We start from the raw sequence: 10,008 nt of genomic DNA, 5'->3' as shown, positions 1-10,008 counted from the left end.
GGCGAGGCTGAATGGACTAGGAAAATCATAATAATTTTCTGCCAATAGCAGAAAGAGCCACTGGAATTTAAAGTGAAATTGGCCTGTTCACCAACAGCACAGGTGGAGGGAGGGAGAGAGCCAAGGGTTTGTTCCAGCCGGGGTGAGGAACGTCTCCGGAATGATATGTAATGTCATGGCATGATAAGTCATGAACTGAAAGTAGGGAGGAGGGAATTGAGGTAAAAATCCATGGATTGTAACTCCTAATGGGGCTGACCGTTGTTGGAACTGCTATTCTTACGACAAGGAGTCCAAGAAAGATAGTAAGTGGCTGGGGAGATGGGATGCTTAAAACTGAGCTCATGGAGAGCTTATGTGTACGGGTGATCACAAGACCAGGAAAGCAGTGTCCAAGGTCTGATGCAAGATGATTTAATCCTGAAAGCAGGTTCGGGTTGGGAAGGAGGGTAGTAGTGGAGGCAGGGAGGGATTGGAGCTTTTAGAAATGTGCAGAGGGCTGTGTCACCCATCTCCTCCCATTGAAACTGGAGGCCACAGTGGATCCATCTCACTGACTTCTGACTGATCTTCCAACTGATGATTTACCAGTCAAACCATGCCAGAAGACTGTTGAGAACTGTGCCTGACATGTACACCTAGACCAGGTGCCCTTACTTTCTCTCCAACATGCAGATGGAAAGGATATTTTAGTCATTGTTATTAAAATATCAACAGGCCAGACTTAATGGAATGGTGTGTCTGCCTGTTGGATTTGTTCTTTGCAGTACTGAAAAGCATTAGACAGAAGTGCAATGTTTGAAGTAACAAGGTTTTCTTCCTCAGTGTTTCCACCTCTTATACCAGGTACTCATGATCCTGCTGCCTCAGCGTCCCCCACCTCCTTAGCACTGAGATTACAGGTATATGCCACTCTGCAAGGTGAAAGGAAAACAGTTGTATCAGCAATCAGGTTTTCCAGTCATTAACCTTGGTCTGTTCTGGAAAGAAGGATTTATAAGAGTGTATATTTAATATACAACATATGATAGTATAAGTTTACATTTAGTAATGTTTCATCCTTTTTCTCATGCTTACCCTATACAAAGTCGTATATTTCTGATCTTCATCCAGATAAGTCCCGTTTCTTATTGATGAGTTAGTTGATAACTTTCTTGTCCTTTTCTCAGAAACAAATTGAAAACAAATGTTTTGTATAAAGCCAGAAGGACCAACTATAACTCTTATTTAACTGAGAAAATAGTTGTGAATATGTGGACATATATGGATACAGTGAATCCTTGCTTAGCATGCAGGTGCAGACATATTCCGAATGTGCAGGAGGCTGTGTGTGTTACTACTGGCACAGTAATTACACACTCTTCAGTGAGTCCCAGTCAAGCCTTCGTGTAAGCACACATCTGTTTAAATCTCAGAACAGTCTTGCAATATGCACTTAAATGTTTTTTTTTGAGCTGTTACTTTATTCACAGAACACAGATGGTCAGTGCAAAACAAGAGAAAGCACCCAGTAAACATCCAGTGAGGAAGAGGAAAAAGAAGAGAGCGGCTAATTAGAGTTAACATGATTTAATGTATGTATATATAACTATTAAAAGGATATTTATTCCATGCTAACAATCTTGGGTATTTTTTATTCAAAAGTCCTTTAGAAAACCTAGCAGTTTCTTTTCTTTTACATTATGCTTCAAATGAACATTTCTAGAGAACCTTATCTATTTCAGAGCTTCCCATGTGTAATCTCGAGTTTGTAAAGGTTGATGAGGAATAAGTTATTTAATAAGCTGCCACACTTCATGCAAAGAAAGAGCTAAGAGAAAGAGCAAAGAGACAGACCAGGGCTGGGTCCAGAGCACACTTTTCCCAGTCAAAAGAAAGTGTGAGCAGTGCAGCAAATAGGCCCAATTATTTAGGATAAAGAATGTCAGAATTTGAGGGAGGGCCTGCTTTCCTAGCGAAGAGCTTTCCTTATTATATAATAAACCCTAAGCTAAGAGAGCATTTCTAAATGATATCCCCCAAAAGTCATAGTTTTACTTCAAATTAACCTTCACTTATGAAGACTTCCAAATTAATTTATTCTTATATTGGCGGCGGCTGGAGTCAATATTTACTAAAACCACTTAAAATTAGCTAATTATCTGAGATAGATACGTGTACAAAAAGATATACAAATTAAAACCATTTAAAAATGATAGATATCATATTTTGTCCTTGGCCAAAACTTGTATGTTCAGAAATGATTGTGAAATTAAAACCTAAAATAAAAACTGAACACCATGTACTTGAAATGATTTACATTAGAAAGCAAGGCATCCTTCATAGTTACAGATTTAGTGTCTCGGGTGGGTTGAGGAGAGAAACCCCATGATACTTTGAGTTTCTGTACTTCTCTCGGATGGACTGCTGCGCATGCTGTGGTGCTCTGAGGTAGGTCTGGTGGAGGTCCAGGAGGCAAGGCCTGAGGCTTTCCAGGGTGTATCCAGTCTTTTGGACTAATGATTGATTCCGGCCAGCTCTGTCCTGTGATGGTATAGAGTGCTAAGTGAAAGGCAGCTCCGGCAATAATCGAAGCAGGTACTTCAAGTACGGGTCCGCATCTATCAGACATAATTCTCCCAAAAACATTGCTAAGCTTTCAACCTTGCTGTTTGCAGGCTGCAGGTGTAGGAAGTACTGTGTAAGAAACTGGTTTACTGTAGGTGCAGCCAGGTCAAAAGCAAGGACCTTCAAAACCAGGTGCTTCTTAGAATAGGTATCATCTGTAATGTACACCAACTCGCCTACTTCTGGGGGGTATATTTCTTCAAACTTTGAGGCAAGCAGCATGGCGGCAGTACCCACGAGCTGGAGCTTTCCTCTCAGCACAGACATGGAGGACAGAAAAGCGGTCAATGTAGTTCACAGCCAGGTGCAGGGTCTCGTTCTGCAGCTTGCAGTCCTCCCCCACTTCTACCAGCCAGTCCACCGGGATGGCCCTCATACTGCTGGTGATGTCAGGCTGTTTCTTCATGTAACCCACTTTAGGTTTACATTTAACCTCCACCTCCCTGAGGTATGCATGGATGTCTGCGTGGTACTCTGGCACTTCATTCACACTCCCTGGCTTCTCATCTTCTAGCACAATTGATATGTCCATAGCATGTGGTGACTCAAAACTACCATCCATTGGAAAATCAAGAGGTACCAGAGGTTTTCGTGTGCCAGACAAAGCAATGGCTGTATTAAAAGCCAGCACATCTTCGCACTCCGTGGCTTTGGGTTCGGGTGGCGGCTTCTGAGATTCTGCAGGGGCTTCGTCCACATGAATAGTGAAGCCTTCCAAGGAGGAAGAGCGCTGACAGGCTCATCATTTATCGGCAGGTCCTTTAGGGGTGCAGCTCGTCGTGTCTTGGGCCTCGGCGGCCCCGCCGCCCGCGCAGGGCCGGCTTTGAGCACCGCGGGCGCGGCCTGGCTCCGCGGCGGCCGGGCGCTGCCTTCTCCGGATTGATGTTCTCCTGCTCCTCCTGGGGAGCCGTCTGCGGCAGGGTCAGCAGGGCCGCGGCCCTCGGTGCCGATCGATCGGCCCAGCGTCTCGACTCCCGCGGGCGAGCCGGATCCTCAGCCGCACCGCGTGAGCTCCACCCCGCAGACGCGACGCTGCAGTCCTGGCGCTCGCCGCAGGCCCAGCCAGCCTGCCGCCCGTGTGCTCTCCCGGCTGGGGCCCCTGCGGGACCGCGGAGGCCGTGAAACGTGCCGGCAGACGCTGCGGGGCGCGGAGACGCCAGCACTTAAATGTTTTTGAGGCTCACTTTATGTCTTCAAGTAAGAGATGATAGAAAGTTAACAGATGGCCAACAACGATATTGAGTTGACAAAGGAAAAGCTGAATTTAGTTACTTCAGTTTCTGATTTAAAAAAAAAAGTGAAAATACACTTAAGAGTGTGGGAGTGTTTTTCCATTGATGTGTTTTGTTTGCTTTCTTTTTAAATTTTGTTTTTGTTCCCCCTGGGAGCTGCCAGGCAGGGAGGGGAAGGGGAAAGGGGAAGGGGAAGGGGATGGGAAGGACTCCTGCCTCCTAGTGCTTAGCAGACCCAGGAGGTCTACTTTCTATGCAAATAAAGTTCACTTTCTAGTCTCTTTCCTGTTGCTCTTTGTCACTAGAAGAGTTTCTTAATGCTGAAAACAATTTTTCTTGATTATCTTAGACCTAAAAATGCTACTGACTTGACTGTGCATGTTTGAACATGTACAAATATTTCTTTGTTAAATTAAGTTTAATCTTGTACTTAATGTTTCCTGCTGTATGGAGAGAATCTGAAAGTGAGGCCAGAAATCAGGTGACACAAATGCTTCTTAATTAGAGAAATCTCTAGTCAGTACAAACTAAAAATATATTGACTTGTCTTTTAATCAGCTGTGCTCATTCCTAAGCATTAAATTCTGAGTATTTAGGGTAAAAATGAAACATTTGGTCCATTTCAGAAATAGCTAGACTTTTTCCAGACTCTCAGGGTAAAAGTAAAGCATGTAAAAAAAAAAAGTCTAAAGGGTTAATGCAAATGTTTTTTAAATGGCCATTTCTGATCTCTCTTGGAGGCAGGGTGGTTATGGTGTTTATTAGTATTTGCTTTTTGTTGTTGTTTTATTAGTAGAGCTGTTAGGAATATGTGTTTATGGGAGTCTTAGTACTGAACTCAGGAAAATAAGATCAATCTGTTTGGTTTTTTTTTTTCATAAATACTGGGTAATATTTTTGTCGTTTTATTTTGTGTACTTTTTTTTTCTTCCTTGTGGTACTGTGGCTTATGCCTGTAATTCTACTCTGGAGACTGAGATCTGAGGATCCTGGTTCCAAGTCAGCCTGGTCAGACAAATCCGAAAGACTACTATCTCCAGTTACCCAGCAAAGAAGCCAGAAGTGGGAATGTGGCCCTTACAGTTCATTAAAAGTGTCCAGTGCAGGGCATTGCAGTGCATACTTGTAGTCCAACTGAGGCAGAAGGATCTCAAGTTCAAGGCCAGTCAGGACAACTTAATCAGGGTCTTTCTCAAAAAGAAGATTTAAAGAATGGCTTGTAGAGTATTACTCAGTGGTAGACTGTTGGCCTCATCTGTGTGAAGCCCTGGAAACAATCCCAGGTGAGGTTGTAGTTAGTTTACATTATTAAGCTTTCTAAGGAGAGAGCTTTAGCCAAGTTGAATCTAATTTGACATACAATTTTTCACTTAATACCGCAAATCCAATACATTTAGCCATTCATCTTGTTCTTTTCTGACTAATGATAGAGTGTTCCATGACCTATATCCTTCCACAAGCTTCCTGCTTCCACACGGTGTTATCCTGCCTAAGATTTCCATTCTCTAATCAGCCCTGTTGCTTTCACTTCCCTCACTGTTGCCTTTGGCCCAGCTTTTAATTCTTGTTGCTACTGTCATAAATGGTCCTTCCGTGGAGCTGGGCAGGTGGCTCAATGGCAGAGCGCTTGCCTTGCATGCATGAGGCCCTGGGTTTGATTCCTCAGCACCACATAAGCAGAAAAAAAAAGCCGGAAGTGGCACTGTGGCTCAAGTGGTAGAGTGCTAGCCTTGAGCTGAAGAGCTGAGGGACAGCGCCCAGGCCGAGTTCAGGCCCCTGACCGGACCCATAAAAAAACAAAAACATAAATGGTTCTTCCACTTCTGTTGGCCCTCCTATCTCCATCCATCTCTCCATGTCACCTTTCTTCCATTATGCACAAAAAAAATACAAGCTACTTCACAATAAGTATTCATGAATTGCTCCAATATGGTCCTGAATTAATTTTAAATCATCTCCCTGTGTGTTTTCTTCACACCCTAAACTCAGCCAACACTAATTACTCAATACTTTCTGAATTCTTCACACCTTTGCATTTTTGTATCTATGATTCTCCCAACACAAGAGGCATCATCCTATCCTAACATTCCCAATTTCCCTTTTTCCCAGGCAGAAGTTAAGCCCATGTCTGATTCTTTTTCTGGAAGAATTTGGCAATTTCTTAGGCATAGCTAAGCTTTCCTGTAATTCCATATTTTATAGTAGCTTCTAGACATTTGTTTTGACTACTTACTAGCTGTCTTTAAGTCCAAGTGATCAGAATGTCAACTGATACAGGGATTTTTAAAAAATTTTTTATAAGACAGATATACCAGTACAAGTGATGGATATAACTTTAGTGAAACATGGAATTAGCTCTTACTGTAAAGATGTGACCGGGGCATACATAGATTTTGTTGCTGGTATTATTTGGAAAAAGTCTGGAAATTTATGCAAATGTTTTTGTATTCAACATTCACAATTCTTACACCAGTCAGTAATGTTACCACTCTTCTGTCCTTTTGGTAGTGTAAATATGCATCAAAATTTTTTTGCTCTTGGGTTTGGAATGATAGTATATACTATAATGAAAGGTACAAAGGATGTGGAGATAGAATGATTGTGGTTCAAGGCCAGCCTAGGCAAATTAACCATACTCTTATGACCAGAAAAAAGCCAGAAGTGAAGGCATGGGTTGAGTGGTAGAGTACCATCTGTGATAGAAAAAAAACCTAATGAGAGCATGAAACCCAGAGTTAAAGCCCTTGTATCTACACAAAAAAAGCTAACTGAAAGGCTTAAGATGGCTTGGCTCAAGTGGTAGAGTACTAACCTGGAGTTTAAACCCCAGCAATATCTCGAAACCTATAGGGGAAAGATGAAGAAGTAGGAGGATCATAGTCCAAGGCTGGCCCTAAGCAAAAATGTGAGAACTCTCCAGGTATCAGTGGCTTGTGCCTGTAATCCTAGCTACTCAGGAAACTGAGATATCAGGATCTCAGTTTGAAGCCCTGAGATCTGAGGATCTCAGTTTGAACCCAGCCTGGGCATGGGCAGGAAAGTCCATGAGACTCTGCTATCTCCAGTTCAGCCCCAGAAGCTGTGGAGCTATGGCTCATGTAATAGAGTGCTAGCCTTGAGCATAAAAGCACAGCGACAGCATAACGTCCTTGAGTTCAAGCCCCAGGACCAGTACACACACAAAAATAATTTGCGCCTGGCACCAGTGGCTCACGCCTGTAATCCTAGCTACTCAGGAGTCTGAGATCTGAGGATCGCAGTTAAACGCAAGCCCGGGCAGGAAACTCCGTAAAACTTTTTTTTTTTGGGGGGGGGAGGGGGTTCCAGTCCTGGGGCCTGAACTCTGGGCCTGGGCGCTGTCCCTCAGCTCTTCAGCTCAAGGCTAGCGCTCTACCACTTGAGCCACAGCACCACTTCCGGCTTATTTTTTTCTGCTCACATGGTGCTGAGGAATCAAAGCCAGGGCCTCATGCATGCAAGGGAAGCGCTCTACCACTGAGCCACCTTCCCAGCCCCTCCGTGAAACTCTTATCTCCAATAAACCACCAGAAAACCGGAAGTGGCACTATAGCTGAGCTCCCATCTAATGTTTGTGTATTTTAACTATCTTTTGTGAGGGTAGACTTTACATTGCCACCAAACCATACTTAATTGTGTAAGAAAAAAAAATCAGAAATACTCGGCTTGGTGTCCTAGATACATATTTTTCTCTAGTTACTTGACTCCTAAGAACATAGGAATTCAGCAGAATTCAAGCCTGTCTTAGATCTGTTGATTTTATGATGAATTACTATCATTAAACTACCACCTCCCTCTCTTCATGCCCCTGGATGTATGCTCTGCTCATGAATTCAATGCTAGTAACCTGAGATTGTTGATAATGACAGGATAGGGAGTCAACGGGAGCAGCTGTCCTGACTCAGACACCTGGTCATAGATGCCCAAGTCAAATGCTTCTGTATTCTTAGGAACTTCTGAGAGGGGGTGGTTTATGGCACTAATGAAAACCTTGGACGCTGGATTTAGTCTCTATACAACATGCCATCTGATAAGTTTTGATATGTTTCTCCTGGTGCATTCATCAAGTGAAACCTCCCAGAAGTGGGGACTTTGTAGTGGTTCAGATGTAGGCTCAAATGTTCATATTTTCTCTTTATTTAAAGTAACTTCTCTGAGCCTTTGCTTTGTCATCAAATAAACATGACAAAAACCTAGACCATGGGACTTCATAGTCCCATGATTAGATTAAGTGGAACTATATTCAAAAGGCCTCAAGGGAGGGAACAGTGAGTATCAGCTGTCATTGTTGTTTACCCAGGTTCTGAATTGGTTCCGATGGTTTTCTGTGACCTGAGAGCCAAAAAGTGAAACCCTCATGAAGCATTCTCTGTCTTTGGGATAAATCAAAAAATGTGATAGATGCAATAAAAATGATAATGAAAAACAAATTTTTTGCTAATTCTGCAACACTGAAGTCTTACTTCCAAATTATTTCCTTCCAAATCAAAATTATTCAACCGCTTTGTGAGATAATGTGCTCTCCCTTCTTTGTGAATTAGTAACATCAGTCCTATTCCACAAAAGAAACAAAAATGAACAAATAACACAGAGGCTAATTTTTAGCTCAGTTTATTTCTAATTTGCAGGCTCAGTGCTATATATTCAACAACAGAAGCTTATGTGGTATCTGCTGCGTAAGGTGTCAGGCATTTTATATATATATATATGTATATATATAAATAAAATATTATAGTGCATGTGTGTGTGTGTGTGTGTGTGTGTGTGTGTGTGTGTGTGTGTGTGCGTGCTGGGACTGTGGCTTGAAATCTGGGCCTAGGCACTGACCCTTGGCTTTTTCACTCAAGACTGGCGTCTACCACTTGAGCCCAGCTCCACTTCCCTAAAGGCACTGTCTTAAGCAGTATAGATTAATAGGAGCTGCCAGACATAAAGTGTGCTAAGCTGATGATTGGTGCTAAGCAGTGGCTGGATGAAGAAGGAGAGGCATTATTTCTGCCCATGAGAAGAAATCAAATACTTTAAGGCTAAATGGTAGATATCTCCAGTATTTCTTTAAACTTAACACTCTGGGAGGCTTGAGAACTTACTTTGGGCATTCATGACAGCCAAGAGTACAATGAAACAGTTGGGTATTCTGTCTGCTAAAGATGATTGTGTGGATGGAAGTTAATAAGGAGGGTGGGAAGGACAGGAGTCTTGAATCTGCAGCAAGAGATGTGTTGCACAGAGAATACCTTCCTGATCCCTAGGCCAAGTAGTTTGGCCAGGCTCGGATATGACTTTACCTTTCTTTCATTAAAAGAAAAATGTTTTTTTATTGCTCTAAATTTGTGATCAAGACTGCCTCACTGTGGATAAAAACTCAAAGACCCAAGTGGGAAAGATTTATAGCATCAACAGCCCTGGTACGAGGCTAGGTCCCTGGGGCTCAGAGGACTGTGGGCCTCTGGTGTTTCTGGCCTTTCCAAAGGTAGAATCTCAGCTACAGTGGTTTCTGAGTTTACTTTGCAGATCAGCAAATACGAAGGGAAGCTGTATAATAATTAGAACCAATGGAAGAGAAAACATAGTAAGGTTTTTTTACTGTTTATAAAATGTTAATTTATACCTCAACAGCTGAAAAAGCAGCATGTGGCTTAGAAATATTAGTCATCATCCTTTTGCATCTGATATAACAATTTAAAATTTTATTGTTTTTGTTTTTGTGCTGGTAGTGGGGCTTGAACTCAGAGCCTAATGCTCTCTCCTAGTTTTTCCTGCTATAGGCTGGTACTCTACCACTTGAGTCATACTTCCACTTCTGGCTTTTTGGTGATCAATTGTAGATAAGAATTTCACAGATTTTCCTGGCTGAGCTGATAATTAAATCCAGTACTTAGATCTCAGCTTGCTGAATAGCTAAGATTACAGGCATGAGCCACCAACTCCTAGCTAACAATTTAACTTTTTGTTTTCTGAATTCTTATGGAATGTCTATCATCCTGAAAACAGTGGGAGGTTTTAGTAATTTTATAACAAAATAAAATATTTACATTTAATCTGTATTATTCATTCTTTGTCCCTCATTAATCCTAGCCTGGAGAGCCATTGGGTGGTTCTGGAGACTTAAAATGTGAGACTGTAAGACCAAAATACATTATTTGCATAA

General features: G+C 42.2%; 1 pseudogene; it reads right to left on the bottom strand.

Annotated features, from left to right (window-relative positions):
• Positions 1 to 2,283: 2,283 nt before the first annotated feature.
• On the bottom strand, positions 2,284 to 8,960 carry LOC122120805 (annotated as a pseudogene).
• Between the last annotated feature and the right edge of the window lie 1,048 nt (positions 8,961 to 10,008).

This window comes from Dipodomys spectabilis, unplaced genomic scaffold, assembly GCF_019054845.1.
Source record: "Dipodomys spectabilis isolate Male_0828 unplaced genomic scaffold, ASM1905484v1 ptg000178l, whole genome shotgun sequence".
Classification (NCBI taxonomy): Eukaryota; Metazoa; Chordata; class Mammalia; order Rodentia; family Heteromyidae; genus Dipodomys; species Dipodomys spectabilis.
Note: the sequence above shows the minus strand (reverse complement) of the source record. Positions and strands in the feature narration are given on the sequence as shown.